Source organism: Pongo pygmaeus, chromosome 1, assembly GCF_028885625.2.
Source record: "Pongo pygmaeus isolate AG05252 chromosome 1, NHGRI_mPonPyg2-v2.0_pri, whole genome shotgun sequence".
Taxonomy (NCBI): Eukaryota; Metazoa; Chordata; class Mammalia; order Primates; family Hominidae; genus Pongo; species Pongo pygmaeus.
In genome coordinates, this window is record NC_072373.2 from 55,334,367 (window position 1) to 55,356,836 (window position 22,470).

The 22,470-nt window shown below is 36.3% G+C and overlaps 1 long non-coding RNA gene across 1 annotated transcript in view; it reads right to left on the reverse strand.

Moving 5' to 3' along the window:
- LOC134737702 (uncharacterized) overlaps nt 1–22,175 on the reverse strand; it is a 286,552-nt gene extending 264,377 nt beyond the window's left edge. The window contains exons 1-2 of the long non-coding RNA XR_010122862.1: nt 21,752–22,175; nt 18,383–18,496 (exon numbers count right to left, since the gene is read on the reverse strand). This is a non-coding gene — a long non-coding RNA (uncharacterized LOC134737702). The remainder of the gene's footprint in view (nt 1–18,382; nt 18,497–21,751) is intronic.
- Nucleotides 22,176–22,470: the final 295 nt, after the last annotated feature.

The window sequence follows — 22,470 nt, forward strand, 5'->3', positions numbered from 1 at the left end:
ATTAGGTAAATCTGCACACAGTATTTATTATAACTCTCGCTAGCAAACATAGTTTAAAAATGAGTTGTTCTTTGGAAATAAATACTCTGAAATACATCCACCAGGACTCCAATATTGCCTACTTTATTTTAATCATGAATATCACATAAGAATTTCTATGAAATATTTAAAATAATGTATTGGATCAAAATATATATGCATACCAATTACTAGCAATAAGACTGTCACCTCTGTGAATGGTCTATATTAAACAGTCATTTGTATATTCTGTTTGTTTTTTTCTTTGATTTTCACTTCATTGATTACTGGTGTGTTGGAAATTTTGCATTGCTGTAAAGGAATACTGAGGCTGGGTAATTTATAAATAAAACAGGTTTATTTGGCCCACAGTTCTGCAGACTGTACAACAAGCACAGTGCCAGCATCTGCTTCTGGTGAGGCCTCAAGAAGCTTTTACTGATGGTGCAAGGTGAAGGGGTGACAGGTGTGTCACATGGCAAGAGAAGGAGCAAGAGAGAAGAGGGGGTGTACAGCTCCTTTAAACTATGATATCTCTCACCATCTAACACAGTGAAAACTCGCTTATTACCAAGGGGATGGGATGGCCCCAAGCCATTTAGGGGAGATCTGTTCCCATGACCCAAACACCTCCCACTAGGCCACACCTTCGATATTGGGGATCACATCTCCACACCCATGAGATATGGAGGGGACAAATATCCAAACCATATCATTTGGTAAAATTGAAAACATTTTTATATGTTTTTTGACAATATATGTTCCCTTTCTTCCAAATTCCTATTTATGTGTGTTTTGCTTCTTTATCTATTGTGAATTTTTCTTTGTTTGTCTATTTCCAAATTGTAATTTATCATCTTATTTTGTTCCATTGGATTATAATTTTATAATATGCCTTTGATAAACAAAAGGTTTTACTCTTAATGTGACAAATACATAAATAAAATGTCCACTGTTTTGTAAAGAGAAAGAGAAGATTGCCATTATCAAGTCTTGGAAAATGTGATAAATTGATGTTCAATATAGCCATTTGGGAAATCCTTTTGAGAAAATATTTAAAAATTTGATCTTCTAATATCTTAAAGCCCTTGACATCCAAGAAGATGTTCAAAATCAACTCTTACACATTGATACTGGGAAACATCTACAAGAATGTGTACAAAAATTCTGTTTATAATCACAATGTTGTATATCCCCTCAAAAAATACATTGCAGCTCTAAAAATTAATCAGCTGGAGCCACACACAAAACATGGATGAATCTTAGCAATATATTATTGAGCGAAAATCATAAGCACAATACGATTTTTAAAGGTTTTAAAGTAAAGATGACCAAGGACAGTCCCTAACTGATGATGCTCAATTTAGGATTTTTTGACTTTATAATGTTTTAAACCCATCACAATTTCAACATAATGTATGGTATTCAAATAATTACAAAAGATATTCAACACCTTATTTTAAAATAATCTTGGTGTTAGATGAGAGGCTAATGTAAATGTTCTGAGAACACATAAGGTAAAATGGGAAAGAGCAAGAATTTACAATTACAAGTTTTCTAAAGCAAATGCTCTGAGGAAGGAATGTCAGTGGCCTATAGTCAAGATCAAACTTATCTGAAGCTTTCTAAAGCTGAAGAAATATGATATAACTATTATATTAAGATATACATAAGTGCAATAAAAGATGAGAGTTCCATGACCTAATGATAACAATGAATCATAAACCATGGATTATAATTATTCTGTAATATATTATATATTACTATTTTATGCACTTGAGATGCATAAAAATACATACAAGAGGATTTTAATGTATTTATATAAGTCACTTTACTTATTGAATTAGATAAAAAAATTGCATTTGTCAAATAACTTATGGGCATTTTTTTAATTAAACGAAAATTTGTGTATATTTGCTAGACTATTAAAAATTTTGAAGGAAATGTGTCATACACCCAACAATGATAGAGGAAAATGCCACTTTATATGTAATTTCATTATAATTGAAAGAAACCTTTATATATAGACATTGTAGAAACAAATTTGTTGTAAGTATTTGAGTGAGTCACAATTTACAAAAGATAACGCTTCATTGATTTTACCAGTATTTATCTCCCCAAGAGAGTGTTCTTAAATACAGCTATATATATAGTTTTCCTAATAGTCTTTACTTGTGATATCCCTCTTATACACAAATACTCGGCTACCTCCTGAATCTAGGAATCTGTATTTTGTTTAGCACTGATATTTCATCTTTGAATCAGAGACCTACTTGCTCTTCTTTCTGCCCTAATTGCCATCCATTTAGAGGCTAAATGTTGTTTGGGTGGAGTGGAGCTGGAGCCCTCCAACAGACATGACAAAGTGCTTGTAATTTGCTCCAATTTTCAGTCCTTATCAGAATAATCTCCTATAGTAAGGGTAAATGTAAATCATTTTTTGTAAGTTCAGACAAACATGGAATGTCAATCAAGAAAAATTTAGCCCTGCCATTGTTTGATGAAAGATAATAAACTACATTGAGACAAATCAGACCTTGTTAAACAGACCATATGATTTAAGCAGTTGCAAGTCTGTGGTTTTTCTTTCTGCCTTTTCTGGGCTGTCATCCACTTCATTTATATAAATTCTTGTGGGAGGATGGGCATTACAACAAAATTGATCACCAAGTTTCAATGAAAATAGTCTGTGGATATAACCTTTTCCAACAATGCTTTGAGAAACATGTCTAATAAAAGATCATTGAAAACAACACCCTGCTTTTCATGCTGAGGCAGTGTTTCCAAAAAGGGAGAAATTACTCATCACTGTCAATGTCATCTCATTGTGAGTTTTCTTGTCTGATATGACCTAAGAACTTCTATAAACACATAGAAGAGCGCTGCATGCAGACTAGCTTTTCTTAAAGGAAAATAAACACTCTCTTCATAGGTATTTAGCACTCAACGGATTTAATAATCCTATATTGTTGGAAAAGTCTTTTATGTTTCACACTATTACGTTATGCTAATCACTATGTCTTTATAATACTACAAAGTTTGAAAGTTGAGAAAAAATCCGAAGAGAAAAACATCCAAGATTCAAAATTGTTCCGTAAAAGTACCAGAGAAGTATATGTATTATGTGAAAAGTAATTATAAAATTTCTTTTTACTGATAGGCAAATAAGACTTAAGTAAAACAGTTTCCTCTTATCATACAATATTGCCTTAATTCTACTGCAATCAAATTATTTCCTTGAAATTAATATTTAAGCAAAATCATTTCAGATTTAAAAATGTTCTTTAAATTCTTTGGTTTTTCTAAAGTAATCAAAAAAGGAGAAGAAAGCTTGTTTTGGCTTATGGGCTCTCAACACCTTTTAACCACAAAGCAGCCCTGTAGAAATACCGCAATCCATTATTCAGAGAAGAAAGCATGTTACATTTTTAAAGGTTGAACCCAATCTAAATATTTGTTGAGAATACAGAGTCCGCAGAAGGATAAATCTTTGTCATCATTTTTCGTGTATCTTGGAAAGATATACACCTGGCAGATTTTTTTCTTAGATAAAAGTATTTAGTTTGCAAAGTAAACTCCAGAGGAAAGCAGACACATTTAGAAGGGGGAATGTGCTAAGCATCCAATTGGACTTAACAGAGACAGAAGGAGAAATCAGCACAGGGAAGGACAAAATGCATCTTAAAGCAATTATCCCCAAAATGGCAGCAGCTGTTCAAGCTTTTGGATGATTGGGATTCTGAGAAGTCCAGATAGAAACATATGGTGTAGTTCATCACAAAACGACTTAAAGCTATTATTGTTCATGTTATATCTTTAGGTTATTCTCAGTGACAGTTAATAGGTACATAGATTTTTTCTCTGGTATATCATGAATGTGTGATGAGTCTGAGGTCCACATTCATTTAACTGTATCAGACATAGGTTGTTCCTTAATAGTTCTATGCAAAAAATAAATTTAATCGACATGCACATAAAATAAGCCTATAATTTATATTAATATTTCATATATATATACTAATATATCTATATGGCAGAGAATAAAGATTTATGCCATTACTTTTGGTCGTTCATGTAAAATGCAGTTAGTAAGAAAAGAAACCACTAAGTTTTAAAAAGCCATGTGGCATTTTTTCTAAAAAAATATACATACACTGCATTCAGAAAAAAATAAGAAGTGTCCATTAGCACCTCCCACTTATTTGTGTAGGCCCAACAAAATTTTAACACTTACAAAAGGAAGTGTTAATGGTGACATTTAAAAACACTGCTTTCAAGAGGTGGGGAGACTTTATTTTAAAAAAAAGTAGAAGAAACACCCTTTTCTAATTTGTGGAAAAGAAAAAAATATATGTATAAGACAAAATTATCATTTATTAGAATAAAGAAATTATTGAAGTTATACTGAAAATTTACAAGGTGAATTTAAGTTAACTTGATATATATAATACAGTCTGTTATGAATAAAGATTTCTACATAGTTTTTAATACTTAACCACTAACTTTCTAATCAATTAAAAGTATTTAAGGCAACATTGTACAATTTAGATAAAGATTGTTAAAACCATTTTTTTACACCTACAATATAAGTCATTTTTGTTTGTTTTGCTACTTGGGCTTCAGTTAAAAAATTAGGGTAAATTTTCGGCATGAAGTTAAAAAGTAAAGATGCATTTTGAATAGAAAAATGGGATGACCCACTGTGTGTGGAGATTTTCTTTATGGTCCCAGTTTTCCAGTGAGGAAATTCAACTTTAAATTATTTACATACTTAAAAGGAAATAATAAATAATGACTTTGTTGCTAATATATTATGAAAATGAATAATATGTAAAATGGCAATCATTTTTGGTTTGAAAGATTTGTAACGATTTCACTCTTAAACTGGAGCGGGGGCTATATAGGTTATATAACAATAATTTATTTAAAATCCTAATGATTCACTCCTCATTCAAAAGTCTCACAAGATCTAATACTTCACAACTAATTTCTAAACTTGTCAAAGCTGTTACATTTCAAAACAATGCGGAAAATGAGGTATGCTAACATGAGCACAGATTTTGAGGAACAAGACCCTGCATAGTTTAAGTCACAGTTCAATATTTCACAGGCTCAGTGACTTCATTGACTTTAATAATCAATTTCTGTGTTTCAGATTTTGGGGATATAAAATTAGGAAAGTAATAATGTCCACCCCATTAATTCCTAATAGGAAAAAAGAAAATAATTTATTCAAAATTATTTTTTAAACTGTAAATCACCTTTATTATTGTTTTTCTGCAGTTTCTAATACTTAAGCCCCCACTAACTTTCTAATCAGTTAAAAGTATTTAAGGCAACATTGTACAATTTAAAGATTTTTAAAATCATTTTTTACACCTACAGTGTAAGTCATTATACTGTACGTATTTAAAATCCAGAACCACGTTAAGCAATTAAACTTCAATAAACTTAGTAACAGATGTTCAGCTAATGGGCAATTAAATCTATAGCCATTTTACCTAAAGTGAAGGAAGTTGATACAACATGAAGTTTTACAAAGCCATACAAGCCTCTTACAACACTTATATTCAGCATTTATTGAATAGGCAAGATCTACAGATTTAGAATACAAATTCTAGAAATTAATGTATGAATATGGAATATATGTATATATATATTTTTTTTCTCTCTTTCTCTTTCTCAACTTTAATTCCACTAGAAGCATAAAAACACCCATACAATTGGCTGGGTCAAATTTGTAAGAGGGTTGAAACCTGAGGGCCATCTGACTGTACTTCCTGCCAAGATACTAGGCTGCTTGTAAGAGGTGATGGCTGAGATAAAGATCACAACTATGGCTTCTAGGTTTCTCTTGAGTCATTTCATTCTATATTTTGATATCTCACAGAGATCGTTCTAGTGATTTGTATGTGCAAGAAATTAGTATAGAAAAACATTTGTTTCCTTTGTGAAATTTTAGAAAGTAATCTAGCTCACAGCTAGATTACTCCCAGTTAGCTAGAAACAAAATTAATGAGTCACAATATGATAAACAATGTTTAAACGTCTTACTTGACATAGTCAAACAAAATACAAAATTAATCAAACTTATTTTGAAAATATTACCACAGTTTCTAAATTTAAATCTGGCCAATGAAAAATCTAATCTGTATTTATAATCCATCGTCTGTTACTATATAAATAATATATCTATTCAAGCATTTATTCAACATGGAATTTCACTAAATATATATAATTATATATATTTAAATAAAATGCCTTTTATATATGTAATGTATATTATACAATAACTATATTACATATGTATTATTTAATATATGTAAAATATTATATTTATATAATATAAAACAATGTATTATATATTTATGTATTTTTATATAAAATAATATTTATATATAATTATATAGTATTGATACAGGAGGGTGGCAGGGAAGTGCTGGGTAGAGAAGGGCGTGGTCCCTGGCGAGGACTCCACCCCCAGGCCTGTGCCCATGAACCTAGGGGAGGACAGGCATTTCTGTTTTTGTGCCAAATGTTGCATTTATCAAGACCACCCTAGCCTGCCATGAACCCATCCTGTGCCTATAAAAGCCCCGAGACCCTAGCGGGCAGAGACACAATTGGCTGAACGTCGACAGGAACACACGGATAGAAGAAGACAGCGGCAGACCCCAGCAGATGCTGGCAGGCCATCTACGGCAGGGCGACATGGATTTCAGTCAGGGCTTGTCCAAGGAATGCCCAGCCGCTGAGCAGCCTGACTCCAGGGGAAAACCACCTTATCACTCCATCCCCCTTCTGTCTCCCCATCCATCTACTGAGAGCTACTTCCACCATTCTATAAAAACTTGCACTCATTCTCCAAGCCCAGGTGTGATCTGATTTTTCTGGTACACCAAGGCAAGTACCCGGGATACAGAAAGCCCTCTGTCCTTGTGATAAGGCAGAGGGTCTAATTGAGCTTATTAACACAAGTCGCCTACATACTGCTAAACTAGAAGAGCACACTGCAACATGCCCACTGGGGCTTCAAGAGCTGTATGCACTCACCCCTAGAGGCTGCCGTGGGGTCGGAGCCACACAGCCTGCCCGTCTGCATGCTCCCCCTAGAGGTTTGAGCAGTGGGACCTCAAAAGAGTAAGTAGCATCCCCATCACATGACCTACCAGGGGCATAAAGGAACTTCTCCCGTTTCATTATTATATAGAAATATTAATTGAATTATGTAATATATTATGTTACAAATATATATAAAAGGCATTTCATTTAAATATTTTTAAGAGTCCATATAACATATACGATCTTCCAAAATTTTTATGAAAATAAAATGTCCTGTTTATACAAAATCTTCATAATTTGTAAAATGTAATTACTTAGTTTCTCAATCCTAAGAACTCTAATAAATTCTCCTTGTTGTTGGCTGTTGACTGGTCAGGATTGACTGATTGGTTGCTGAAAGGTGGTGTGGCTGTGGCAATTTCTTAAAATGAGACAACAATGAATTTGGCCACATTGATAGACTTTTCCTTTCATGAACAATTTTATTCATAATAGAACTTGTTTCAAAATTGGAGTCTATCTTTTCAAACTACTGGAGCTTTATTAATTAACTTGATGTACTATTCTAAATGTATTTGTTCTCATTTCAACAATGTTAACGGCAGCTTCAGCTGAAGTAGGTTCCATTTCAAGAAACCACTTTATTTTTTTCATCCACAAGAAGCCTTTTCTCATCTGATGAGGTTTTATCATGAGATTGCCACAATCCAGTCCCTTATTCAGGCTTCACTTCTTGTTCTATTTCTCTTGCCATTTCCATCACATCGGCAGTTACTGTCTTCACTGAAGTCTTAAACCCCTCAAAGCAATCCATGAGGGCTGGAATCAACTTGTTCCAAACTCTTTTTAATATTGATATTTTCACCTTATCTAATGAATCATAAATGTTCTTAATGAGATGTAGAATGGTGAATCTTTTCAAGATTTTCAATTTACTTAACACAAATCCGTGGTAAGACTCGAAATAAGACAAACAAGACTCGAAAGTCAAAATTACTCCTTGATCTATGGGCTATCTAGAGGATCTTCTGTTAGCAGGCATGAAAATAGCATTAGTCTCTGTGTTCATCAGAGCTCTTGGGTGACTGGGTGTACAGATTATTGTTAAAGAACAATAATCTTTTGAAGGGAATATTCTTTTCTAAGCAATAGGTCTCAAAAGTGGGTTTAAAATGTTCAGTAAACAGTAAATAGATGTACTGTTATCCAGTCTTTGTTTTTCCATTTTTAGAGCACAGGCAGAATAGATCCGGCATAATTATTTAGGGCCCTAGGCTTCTTGCCATGGTAAATGAACATTGGCTTCAACCTAGTCATCAGCTACATTAACCCCTACCAATAAAGTCCACCTGTCCTTTGAATGTTTGAAGCCAAGAATTCACTTCTTTCAAGCTATAAAAGTCATATTCTTCCAATAGAAGATGTCATATTCTTCCAATAGAAGATGTCATATTCTTCCAATAGAAGATGTCATATTCTTCCAATAGAAGGCTGTTTTGTCTACATTGAAAATCTATTGTTTTACTGTAGCCCTCTTCATCAGTGATCTAAGCTAGACCTTCTGGCTAACATGCTGCAGCTTCTCCATCAGCACTTACTGCTTCACCTTGCATGTTTATGTTATGGATCTGTCTCCTTTTCTTAAACCTCATGAACCAGCCTCTGCCAGTTTTCAACTTTTCCTCTATAGCTTCCTTACCACTCTCAGCTGTCATAAAATTAAAGAGAGTTAGGGCCTTGAGCTGGGTTAGGCTTTGGCTTAAGGGAATGTGAGGGCTGGTTCTTCTATCCAGACAACTCAAAAGTTTTCCATATTACAATTAGGCTGTGTCTCTTTCTTATTATTTGCTTGTTCATTAGACTAGCACTTTAAATTCCCTTCAAGAACTTTCCCTTTGTATTCACAATGTAGCTAACTGTTTAGCACAAGATGCTTAACTTTTGGCCTACCTTGCTTTTTGACATGCCTTCCTCAGTAAACTGAATAATTTCTAGATTTAATTCGAGAGACAGGAGGATCTTCTCTTCACTTGAACACTTAGAGGTCCTTGTAGGGTTATTAATTTGCCTTACTTTAATAATGTTGTATCTCAGAGAATAGGAAGGCCCAAAGAGAAGGAATATAAGATGTGGAAATGATTGGTGAGTGGAGCACTGAGAACATACAAAACATTTGTTGATTAAGTTTGTCATCTAATGTGGGCATGATTTGTAGCATCTCAAAACATTTACAATAGTAACATCAAAGATCGCTGATCAAAGATCACAAAAACAGAGTAATAATGACAGTTTGAAATATTGTGATAATTACAAAAATGAGGCAAAAAGACACAAAGTGAGCTTGTGCTATTGAAAAATAAAATGTTACCAGTAGACTTTCCCCCAACCTTCAATTTGTAAAATGGCAGTATCGGTGAAGTACGATAAAATGATATATGCCTATACATTGGAAAAATTCACTTGTCCTAATTCCCTTCTTGATTTTTTCCTATCCTATGTTACTCAACTTAGATTCCCAGACATGATAATGTAACGTAATGAGCAAATGTAATGACACAATTACATAATGAGTAATCCATCGTCTACTTCTATTAGCCGAGCTAGTATTTGATTGAGCACTTAATATACATTAAGTACTTGATCTTATTTAATCTCCCCTGTAAAAGAAGCAATTTTAAAATAACCATTGTTGTAAACTGAATTAAGACAGTGAGATAAACACAACCTTGAAAATACTTTTGGTTTAAAGTTTAGTCATCAAAACTTTTGGTCCCATTAACATGCTACATATATCCAGCCATTTATTAAATGTGCATTCCTTAGTAAGGACACACATTACAGTTCATTCAGCTTCTCTTGGCTCTTTGTCTTGCTAGGTAATCCAATCAAATTTTGACCAAAATGTTTGCTCAAAGAAGATGCAATCACACTCTAGGAGCAGGGTTTTAGAATCTTATTTTTAGACAAATAACCCACTCCAACTTTCTCTCTCCCCATAATGGAACACAAGACCATTTAAAGATTAAACTTGGATTTCCTTGCTAAAGAGTACAAACTACAGGGCTTACCTTGTATAACAAAGTGTAAGGAATAATGTTAAAATATTCCAGTCAATCAATTTTCTTAAATACTGCTTATTTTACCCATAAAATATCATTTTAAATCTTTCAATATGCAAATCAACAAGTTACTAAATTTACCAGTGAAAATCTAAATTTTAATATTTATATTTCTTATGTTAAATAGAATGTCCTCAAATGTTGATTGCTAATAAAGATAGCTGAGCTGTTTCAATAACTGCCTTTGGAGAGGCCCTATAATTAAAGACTATCTGAATATATCTGAGGAATGAAATTCTAACCAGAACAAATAATGTTCCTTAGAATAAGGGCTTAAGACAATTAAAATACACATTGGTATCACGTTATAATACCCATCATAGCACCTATCTTAGAGATGAGAAGAGAGATATAGAGAAGTTTAGTAACTAGCTTGCTGTCACAAGTCTAATAAATACCAGAACCGTGAATTAGACCTAGAGCTCCTTGACTCAAGCTTGTAACAACTCCATTCAATCAGAGCGCCTTGTAGCAGCGTAATCCAACTAATTTAAAAGTATGAAATTGTAAAAATATGAACTTCTTTTATTGGCAGGCTTCTGTAGAAATATATTTCTTCTCTTTAATAACAAACTTAAAAGTAGACCACTAAACAAACTTTTAGTAAACTTAGAAACTGTAGGCCATATATCTGCCTTCTGCAATTTTCCTTTCATACTCAGCTAAGTGTCAGTTATGGTTAAATTCCATCTTTAGAACCTGATAAAATTATAATTTAGTACCTCGACAGCCAGCAAAAAAAAAGAAAGAATTGAATTTCAAACCTTTCATGCAAAAGAAACTGGAAACATTTTCTAAGTTTCAGGACACTAAACAGATTTACAGGATTGTTATATTTATAGTTTAAATTCCAAAAAGTTATGGGGACAAAGTGATCTATAACAGTAGCTTCTCCCATGAAAGAGATAATACCTACATTTATAATGCAGATAAGTTAACTAGGGAGGGGGTGTATAGGCATATTCTAGGGGAAGTAAAAGAAAAAACAATTTTTGTTTTAATGTTAGAAGATAATATTAAATCTAGGTCATGTAGCTATAGTCAATTGCCTGTAACATAAACACAAATTTGTGATATCTCTCTCTCTCAGCGATAAAATGGGACATTATGTTCCCCATAACTTTGTCAAAAATATCTGCTTTTTGTTAGATTGACACCTATCTTAGGGAAAAGCTCTTGTAATACTAGTGTTTTAGAGCAAAATTTACAAATTGTATCTCGTAGATGGAAAAGGCATTCTTCTGCTCTGACATCATGTCTATATTCACAGATCTATATATAGATCATTGATATATGAATTAGAGCCCATTGTGTGCCTCACACTCCAGGGAATCCTTTTGTATTATTGTGCTCTCTGCATGATTTTCTTAAAACCTGAGGTGAGAAAGTAACATATTTTGTCCTGACCCTACCTCTCCATATTCAGGGATAGAAAATGCTACAGAATTCTAGCAATATTCACTAAAGTAACTTGGATATTCCTACTCACTTTATCTTCAACATCTGTTTATCCTTAATACACATTTGTTAGTTATAGATGTCAGAACATAACAATCCAAATGCACTTATATATAGTAAATATAAGGTTAATATTTTTGCTCACATAAGTAAAAAGACCAGTGATATGCTTTGGCTGTGTCCCCACCGAAATCTCAACTTGAATTGTATCTCCCAGAATTGCCAGGTGTTGTGGGAGGGACCCAGTAGGAGGTAATTGAATCATGAGGGCCGGTCTTTCCTGTGCTATTCTCGTGCTAGTGAGTAAGTCTCATGAGAGCTGATGGGTTTATAAGGGGTTTCTGCTTTCGCTTCTTCCTCATTTTCTCTTGTTTCTGCCATGTAAGAAGTGTCTTTCACCTCTCGCCATGATTCTGAGGCCTCCTCATCCATGTGGATCTGTAAGTCCAATTAAATTTCTTTTTCTTTCCAATCTCAGGTATGTCTTTATCAGCAGCATGACAACAGACTAATACAGTAAATTGGTATCAGTAAGGTGGGGCATTGCTGAAAAGATACCTGTAAATGTGGAAGCAACTTTGCAACTGAGTAACAGGCAGAGATTGGAACAGTTTTGAGGACTCAGAAGAAGACAGGAAAATGTGGGAAAGTTTGGAACTTCCTAGAGACTTGTTGAATGGCTTTGCCCAAAATGCTGATAGCGATATGGAAAATAAGATCCAGGCTGAGGTGGTCTCAGGTGAATATGAGGAATTGTTGGGAACTGGAACAAAGGTGACTCTGGTTACGTTTCAGCAAAGAGAATTGTGGCATTTTGCCCCTGCCCTAGAGATTTGTGGAACTTTGAACTTGAGAAAGATGATTTAGGGTATCTGGTGGAAGAAATTTCTAAGCAGCAAAGCATTCAAGAGGTGACTTGGGTTTTGTTAGAGACATTCAGTTTTAAAAGGGAAACAGAGCATAAACTTTCAGATAATTTGCAGCCTCACTATGCTATAGAAAAGAAAAACCCATTTTCTGGGGAGAAATTCAAGCTGGCTGCAGAAATATGTATAAGTAGCAAGGAACCTAATGTTAATCCCTAAGACCATGGGGAAAATGTCTCCAGAGCATGTCAGAGATTCTCACAGCAGCCCCTCCCATCACAGGCCCAGAGGCCCAGGAGGAAGAAGTGGTTTCACGGGCTGGGCCCAGGGTCCCTGTGCTGTGTGCAGCCTACGGACTTGGTGCCCTGTATCCCAGCTGCTCCAGCCGTGGCTGAAAGGGGCCAACAGGGAGCCCGGGCTATGGCTTCAGAGGGTGGAAGCCCCAAGTCGTGGCAGCTTCCATTTGTTGCTGAGCCTGCGGGTGCAGAGAAGTCAAGAATTGAGGTTTGGGAACCTCTGCCTAGATTTCAGAAGATTTATGGAAATGCCTGGATGCTCAGGCAAAAGTTTGATGCAGGGGTGGGGCCCTCATAGAGAACCTCTACTAGGGCAACGTGGAAGGGAGATGTAGGGTCGGAGCCCCCACAAAGAGTTCCTACACCACCTAGTAGAGCTGTGAGAAGAGGGCCACCATCCTCCTGACCCCAGAATGGTAGATCTGCCAACACCATGTGCCTGGAAAAGCTGCAGACACTCAAGGCCAGCTGGTGAAAGCAGCGGGGAGGGAGGCTGTACAAAGCCACAGGGGTGGAGCTGCCCAAGACCATGGGAACCCACCTCTTACATCAGCGTGACCTGCATGTGAGATCTGGAGTCAAAGGAGATCATTTTGGAGCTTTAAGATTTGACTGCCCTGACAGATTTCAGACTTGCATGGGCCCTGCAGCCCCTTTGCTTTGGCCAATTTCTCCCATTTGAAATGGCTATATTTACTCAATGCCTGTACCACCATTGTATTTAGCAAATAACTAACTTGCTTTTGATTTTACAGTCTCATAGGCTAAAGGAACTTGGCTTGTCTCAGATGAGACTTTGGGCTGTGGACTTTTAGGTTAATGCTGATGAGTTAAGACTTTGGGGGACTGTTGAGAAGACATGATTGGTTTTGAAATGTGAGGCCATGAAATATGGAGGAGCCAGGTTGAAATGATATGGATTGGCTGAGTCCTCACCCAAATTTCAACTTGAATTTTATCTCCCAGAATTCCCATGTGTTGTGGGAGGGACACAGGAGGAGGTAATTGAGTCATGGGGGCTGGTCTTTCCTGTGCTATTTTCATGATAGTAAATAAGTCTTATGAGATCTGATGGGTTTATCAGGGGTTTCCACTTTTGCTTCTTCCCCATTTTCTCTTGCTGCCACCATGTAAAAAGTGCCTTTCACCTCCCACTGTGATTCTGAGGCCTTCCCAGCCATGTGGAACTGAAAGTCCAATTAAACCTCTTTTTCTTCTCAGTCTCAGACATGTCTTTATCAGCAGGGTGAAAAAGGACTCATACAATCAGGAATAATAATGTTTCAGGCATCCCAAAATTTTATCACCAGGAATAGGTTTCTCTATTATAATCCCATAATTCTTTTTTCTCCCTTTCAGGCTGTATAGCCAAAAACCAAGGTGAAAAAAATAAAAATGTAAATTATGACCAAACTTCAAAATAGCTGTGGTTAATATGTTCAAGAAAATAGAAGAATTATAGAAATAAAGGTATAGAAATTTTTAATAAATGTTAGACTCTAGAAAACAGGATAAAGTTGGTATTCTAGGATTGACAAAATACCTGCTATTAATACCTCAGTAGATGGTTTCAAAAGTGTATTAGATACAACAGAAAAGATTACTGAGCTTGAAGATAGTCAATATCCAATATCAAAATAAAGCAGAGAGAATTAAGAGAAAGACAATACAAAAAGAAGTGTCTGAGTCATGTGAGCACAAAGGATTATTTATCATATGTTCAACCAGAATTCCAAAATTAGAGAAGACAAAGAATGGGACATAAACAATAGCTGAGCAGTTAACCAGCAAAAAAAATGAGAAATCCTTAAAAGACATAAAATTTTCAATAAGCTGAGAGAATCACATGCAGTGGAAATACAATAACACGGCAAAAAATACCAATTTAAAAATTCCACCATGACCCATTTTAATGAAATTATAATGGCAATAATAATAATAATCCCAAAATCAGCAAGAGGAAAGAAGCATAGTACCTTCAAAGCAGCAAAACAAGACAGCTGACTTTTCAACAAAATTGACAATGGTCTAAAAACAACTGAAAAACATTTAAAAGATGCTGAAATGTATAAATAGAAATAAAGAAAAGGTCTTTCCTAGAATTCTAAATCAAGCAAAAATGTCATTGAGTACTGAGACTGAATAGACATTTTCAGAAAAAAACGACAACTTATTTTATTTTGTTTTAACCCACAGAACCTGCACTGGAAAGATACTAAAGCAAGCTCTTCAAGGAGAGTAAAAATAGTCAATGAGAGTACAAGAGAAATACAGGAATAAACCTTGGGGTATTTTCCCGAGCATTAATGGGTTGACAGTGAAGATGAATCACCTATCTCTAACATTCTACTATCAAAACCTGAGATCAGAAGTTCCATGTAAAAATGTATCAGCTGGCCGCGGTGGCTCACGCCTATAATCCCAGCACTTTGGGAAGCTGAGGCAGGCAAATCACTTGAGGTCAGGAGTTCAAGACCAGCCAGACATTATCCTTACACATAGGTGAAAAAGTAAGGTAAAAAATTAGTAAGAAAATTGTCATTGGTTTATACAAAGTTAGTATTGGTGAGATAAGACTTAAGATCTCCCTATTTTCCCTATTTCACTGATAATGGAATAGCTGATTGCTACCTATAACCAAATCGTGTCCTTGTTATATCAGTAAGTGTAATATTTTGTGTGTATTTTTCATATAAATATATGTTCATCTTCTCAATTCATTTCACACTGGTATTACACTAGACTATAACCACAATATTAGAGAGTCATTTGAAAGTTTGCCATGTCTATAAAGATAGAAAGTAGAAGAATCAAGATCAAAACGCAGAAGTACTGATTCCTTGCAAAGAAATCATTTTGTCCTCTCTCAAAATAGGAGAATATAAAGTAAAATAGAAATAAGCTGAGTTAATTATTACTTGGATTAAGTGCCTGAGATACTCCAAATTATCTCATGTTGTGATAATATATCTCTACACCTATAACTTCATTATCTCCACCCTCTGATTCCATAGTTATGCCTGAATTGCTCCAAAGAACATTACAGTTTATGTCAGTACCAGAAGACTTCCAAATGTAATTTGGCAAAAGAAGATAGAATATTTTCATTCAGGAAATTGTTCTTCTTAATTGCTGTCTCATTTTATGTGTAATATCTTCTTCTGAAGAAATAATAGGCATTCCTTTATAGGAACATGCAAACCATCAAGGCTTATGAAGTCTCAAGTTTTTGAATTTCCTGAAGATAATAAAGTAAAAGTTATTTCTTGTTACATGTAGTTGTGAATATATTTATGTTACAAATCTGTTTCAAGGCTTTAAAAAAATATTTTAGCACTAAATTAAAATGTGTTAAGTAGAGAACGGATTTTATCCTTATTAAATGGGGACTGTACCATTTTGAGGTAAGAGACCAGAGATGTTGATATTTTAACTACTAGGAACTTATTACAGTGACTAGTAGCATGGAAGGTAAGTATCTAACTAATAAAACAGAGCGTAGTGGCAACATATGAACTCTGAGTTTGACTGGTTTTTTTTTGTTTGTTTGTTTTGTTTTGTTTTTGAGACCGAGTTCAGTGGCGCAATCTTGGCTTACTGTAACCTCTGCCTCCCAGGTTCAAGCGATTCTCCTGCTTCAGCCTCCAGAGTAGCTGGGATTAACCCGCCTCAGCCTCCCAAAGTGCTGAAATTACAGGCGTGAGCCACCACGCCTGGCTGAGTTTTGACACTTTAGCACTAAAACAGAAGTTGTACAAATATAAATGAATCTTGCCAAAGATGGAGAGAATTGCAACAAGCAAACATACAGACAACTAAGTTATTTTTCTGTTGGGAGCAAGCCCCCCAAAATCCGGCCATAAACTGGCCCCAAGACTGGCCATCAACAAAATCTCTGCAGCACTGTAACATGTTCATAATGGCCCTAACGCCCAAGATGGAAAGTTGTGGGTTTACAGGAATGAGGGCAAGGAACACCTGGCTCGCCCATGGCGGAAAACCACTTAAACGCATTCTTAAGCCATAAACAATGGGATGAACGATCTGTGTCTTAAGAGCATGTTCCTGCTGCAGTTAACTAGCCCAACCTATTCCTTTAATTCAGCCCATCCCTTCGTTTCCCTTAAGGGATGCTTTTAGTTAATTTAATATCTATAGAAACAATTATAATGACTGGTTTGCTGTTAACAAATATGTGAGTAAATCTCTGTGGCTCTCAGCTCTGAAGGCTGTGAGACCCCTGATTTCCCACTTCACACCTCTATATTTCTGTGTGTGTGTCTTTAATTCCTCTAGTGCTGCTGGGTTAGGGTCTCCCCGACCGAGCTGGTCTCAGCATTTTTCACATTTATTTGGTATGTCGCTTTAATTTCTTTCATTTCCTTGCCAGTCACTGCTAACTTTGATCTCAGCCTACTTGATTCAGATTTTACACTTTCATATTGCTCAAATTTGGTGACTCTATTATTCCTCTAGCAGTTTTCCCAGATCAGCACATAGACACAACCCCTACCATTCACCATCACCACATACATCACACACGTTATCAGGCTGGAGTATTATTTTCCATTTTGCTATTTGCATATTACGACACAAACCAGACACTACCTCAATTATTGGGTCATGAATTTTTTCCAATATAAGAAGCACATTAAGAGAAAACATAGAAACTCCTTCAAATGAATAATTGACAAAACTCTACACTCTTAACCTATCAGGAGATAAAAAGCCGAGATATCGCTTTGGAAGGCACTTTGGAAGTTCTATCCCTAAGGTGACTGAGATTTTTATCACAAGTAAAAATATATGAACTCAAATATTGCCAAAATTTTTCAGATGAAATATAAATATTTCAAGAATTAACTTATATCGGTTAACTAGAGTTAACAAAGTTTACAAGGCAAAGATGCAAATCATTACTTTTAATCTGAGCATGGCCCCATAGCAAGCAGAATCAAAGTTGTAATGTTAAGGAATAAGGAATAAGGAATTTTTAATAGTTTTGTCTATTTTCTTCTGAAAGTATAGGTAGTCTATGGAATCAATAGCTTGGAGGCTGACACCATTGAGCAATGATGAACATCACGACTCTCTACTCTTCATCCTCTGACACCCACCACTCCATGGGAAATTAGAGTGGCACTTCATTACTGACAGGTTGGTGAGGTAACCTAAGTTTTCCCTCTTGTTTCCACTGGCATTGCAATGGGGAAACGCTTCTAAGCAACCAGTGAAGATGAAAACTCTGGATCTCTTTTTGGCCTCCTCTGACATCAGAGTTGGGTGCCTTGGTATAGCCTGGTAAGGGTGGAAGTCCAGGCTCACCACCTGGCCTTTGCCAGCATGAATGGAGGTAGTCTCACAGTTTCTGCTGTGGAGTTTTGCTAGAGTAGACCGGTTATTGTCCAAAAGATTTTCTGTCTTGCTAGACTGCTCCTTCTCTAGATAGAGTGGATTTGTTGAGCCTTTATTTTGCCTGTGCCTATTGGTATTTCTATGTTGCTGACTTCTTCTGTTCCAAGACTGGGTTATATGAGAACAAAAGGAAACCCAGGGATCTTACCTTCCTGTCCTTCTTCAGGCTGCAAGGTCCCTGGCTGGTCTGCCTGCTTTTCTTCATCTCTCAAAGTCCTCTTAAACTTGTTTTACATGTAATTTGCAGGGGTTTTAGTTGTTCCTAGTGGGAAAAATAGTGAAAAGTACATACTTCAACTTCTCAGAAGTAGAAATTCCCTGCAGTCATTTTAACTTTCTTAGAACTAAAAAGTGCTTATTTGTGTATCAGCCAAATGGAAAAGATATTCTTTCCTCCCTGAAGTTATTATTTCTACTATCCTTGTTCTATTAGCACAGAAAAAATTTATATTAAAAATAAAAACTCTATGTTATATTGACATAATTTCTCTATGTATCTACTTGGATTAGCTAATTAGTATTATAGAAACATATGTGATAACAAAAGTCTAGGTTTTTTTTTTTTTTTTTCCTTTCACTGGCTTCATACTTACTTACTTTAAGTTTTCACTACTTATTCCCAGGGATATTCAAAGGGGAAGTTTTATAAATGTAAATGGGATTATGACCTTCTGATGCATTGCTCTTATAATACATTTTAAAACAGAAGAAACTGCATCATTTTTCTCCTACATAGATCAACAACTATATTCTTGGTGTTGGATTAGTTAATTACTATCAAAGTAATTACTTTCAATGGCAAAAACCTCAATTACGTTTCCACCAACCTATAGTTACGCTGCAAAAAGTGACTATGGTATATCATGATGGGGTATTCTAGAGTTCAGGAAATCTGTTTCCTCATCTGGAGTCTCATTGCATATGGTTGTTTAATATTATATGTAAATATTCATAAAGATGTGCATTTATGTTTTTGCACCACTTTTTTGTAAAGGTTAGACTTCATTAAAGGAATTACCAGATTATAATGAAGGTGTATCCCTGGGGAGCAGATGTGTGGTGGGCTTAAATGACAACCAGCTAAAAGAGAATGAGATAAAAAAATTTGAATTCTGTTTTCAAGTGAAAAAAGCTAAGACAATGGTTAACTAAAGTTTATAAAACCTGTCATACAAGAAATGCACTGTAGTCTTATGTTTCTGTACAGCTCAGCTTTGCTATTTATCTAACCATCATAATATAAATGCAGAACATTGCTTGAATAAAATGATAACACTAAAATGGGAATATTAGAAGAGAAGTTCAGTGTGAACGTAGTTACAAAAGGCAAGAAATCCCCATTTTTTAAAATAAGAATGTAATACATAATTTCTAAAACTGAAAAATAAAAAAAATAGGTATATGCTGTGGAGGAAGTTCTCAAAAAGAATTAAGTGTATTAAAAATGAACTGAGAAAGACTATACCATGAAAGTGCATAATAGTGAAGAAAAAAATAAAGTTTCCTCAGCTGTTAGTCAGGTGTATGCAAATCTTTTGATCTGAATGTAGAACTACTCACAAAAACTACCAGGAGACCATTTCTGAAAGTAGTCAATTATGTTTAAACATTTATCTCCTTAAAATATGCAAACCGCCATACTGAAGTTATGTTTTTAGTTGGTAATTGATTTTTTTTTTTTTTTTTTTTTTTTTTGAGATGTCGCTTCACTCTTGTCCAGGCTGGAGTGCAGTGGCGCGATCCCGGCCCACTGCAACCTCTGCCTCCCAGGTTCAAGGGATTTACCTGCCTCCGCCTCCAGAGCAGCTGGGACCACAGGTGTGTACCACCATGCCTGGACAGTTTGTTTGTTCGTTTGTTTGTTTCTGTATTTTTAGTAGAGACTGGGCTTTGCCACCTTGGCCAGGCTAGTCTCGAATCCCCGACCTCAGGCTATCCGCCAGCCTCGGCCTCCCAAAATTCCGGGACCACAGGCATGAGCCACCATGCCTGGCAATAACTGGTATCTCTTAACTCTCGTTCTAGTTTTCTAGAATCAAAATTGTTAAGAATAAGGAGTTGAGACAAAGGTAGAAGAATCCATACTATAGTGTTCCGAACTGTTTTCAAAACTAACTCATTCCTTTGGTTCAAGAGAAAAAAGGTTACCTCCTTTTAAAATCTAATATTAGTATGGCTGATGGAAATTAGACCAATCTTACAAATTATAAACCTACAGTAGCAACCATAAAATTTATGCTGTGCTAGGAAATGACAGAGCTATCCCTAGTGTACTGTTTAGCATACAGAAGGTACTCCAAAATATTGACTGGGGCTGGGCGTGGTGGATCACGCCTGCAATCCCAGCACCTCGGGAGGCCGAGGCAGGTGGATTATTTGAGTCAGGAGTTCGAGACCAGCCTGGCCAATACAGCGAAACCTCGTCTCTACTAAAAATGTAAAAATTAGCCAGGCATGGTGGCATGAGCCTGCAATCCCAGCCACTTGGGAGGCTGAGGCAAGAGAATTGTCCAAACCCAGGAGGCAGAGGCTTCAGCGAGCCAAGACCACGCCACTGCACTCCTGCCTGTCGGACAGAGCGAGATTCTGTCTCAATAAATAAATAAATAAATAAAAAGTACTGGGTGAATGAAAAGGGATTTTGCAAAATTAGGCCTTGCAGAATGTTAGAAGTCATCCAGTCCAACTCGTTCACAGCACTCTCTCCCCTGCAGTCCCATTTTACAGACAGGAAACTCCAACCTGTAGTACTCACAGATTCTGCTGAGATTCATCTCCACCCACTAACTGGAAGCAATCAATTATTTTGGAGTGTATATGTGTGAATGTGTGTGAGTGTGTGTGTCTGACTAAAAGGTATAAATGAGGAGTAACATTTCTACACTGTTTATTCTGTACTTTTCTTTGGACTTAATGCAACAACTCCTGTCACTTCGATTAGATTTAAAAGGAAAGAGGAGAAATATGTCTAGTCAGAAAGGGGTTGCTGTTAGGAAGTCAGACTTAAGACTGTGCATCTAAGAGTAGAATCCACTTCTCAGAGACTGGGAGTGTAAAATGACCACTCAGGTTAGAGTTTCTAACTGACAGCCAGGAGGAAAACTTATTCTAAAATTTTGTTTTGCCTAGTTTAAGTTACATTTTAAGTCACTGTTTAAGCTGTTACAGGATTACTGTAAAAAGTTGCAAAGTAATTTTTAGTCATTACCTACCCTGAAATTTGAAAGTCAAGTCAACAGCACGCTTTATTCTAACTACCGTTAAAGCTCAAACTATTTTTTTAACAGATTACAATATTCCTCTTAGCTTTTCTTCTGGGCACTTAACACCTCTTCCTACTTTGTCTAGTATTTCTCCAGCACATGTACCTTTGTGTTTCTCTGCCCATGTACATACCTCTGAAAGTTCAACAAAAAAAGTTATAAAAAAGCAGAGAGAACCCAAAATTTTCTTATGCTGCCAAGTTCCCTTTAAGCCTTGAGTACTTGCTGCACTACATGGTTGTATTAATGCTTACTGTGTCCGGAATTGGTGGGTTCTTGGTCTCACTGACTTCAAGAATGAAGCTGCGTACCCTCACCGTGAGTGTTACAGCTCTTAAGGTGGCGCGCCTTGAGTTTGTTCCTTCTGATGTTCGCATGTGTTCAGAGTTTCTTCCTTCTAGTGTTCCCGCCCCGCCCGGTTCATAGTCTCGCTGGCTCAGGAGTGAAGCTGCAGACCTTCCCTGTGAGTGTTACAGCTCTTAAGGCAGCGCGTCTGGAGTTGTTCGTTCCTCCCAGTGAGCTTGTGGGCTCGCTGGCTTCAGGCACTGCAGATCTTCGCAGTGAGTGTTACAGCTCATAAAAGCAGCATGGACACAAAAAGCCAGCAGTAGCAAGATTTATTGCAAAGGGCGAAACAACAAACCCCCACAGTGTGGAAGGGGAACTCAGCGGGTTGCTGCTGCGGGCTCTGGCAGCCTGCTTTTATTCAATTATCTGGCCCCACCCACATCCTGCTGATTGGTAGAGCCGAGTGGTCTGTTTTGACAGGGTGCTGATTGGTGCGTTTACAATCCCTGAGCTAGACACAAAGGTTCTCCACCTCCCCACCAGACTCAGAAGCCCACTTGGCTTCACCCAGTGGATCCCACACCGGGGCTGCAGGTGGAGCTGCCTGCCAGTCCCAGTGCCGTTTGCACGCACTCCTCAGCCCTTGGGTGGTCAATGGGACTGGGCGCCATGGAGCAGGGGGCAG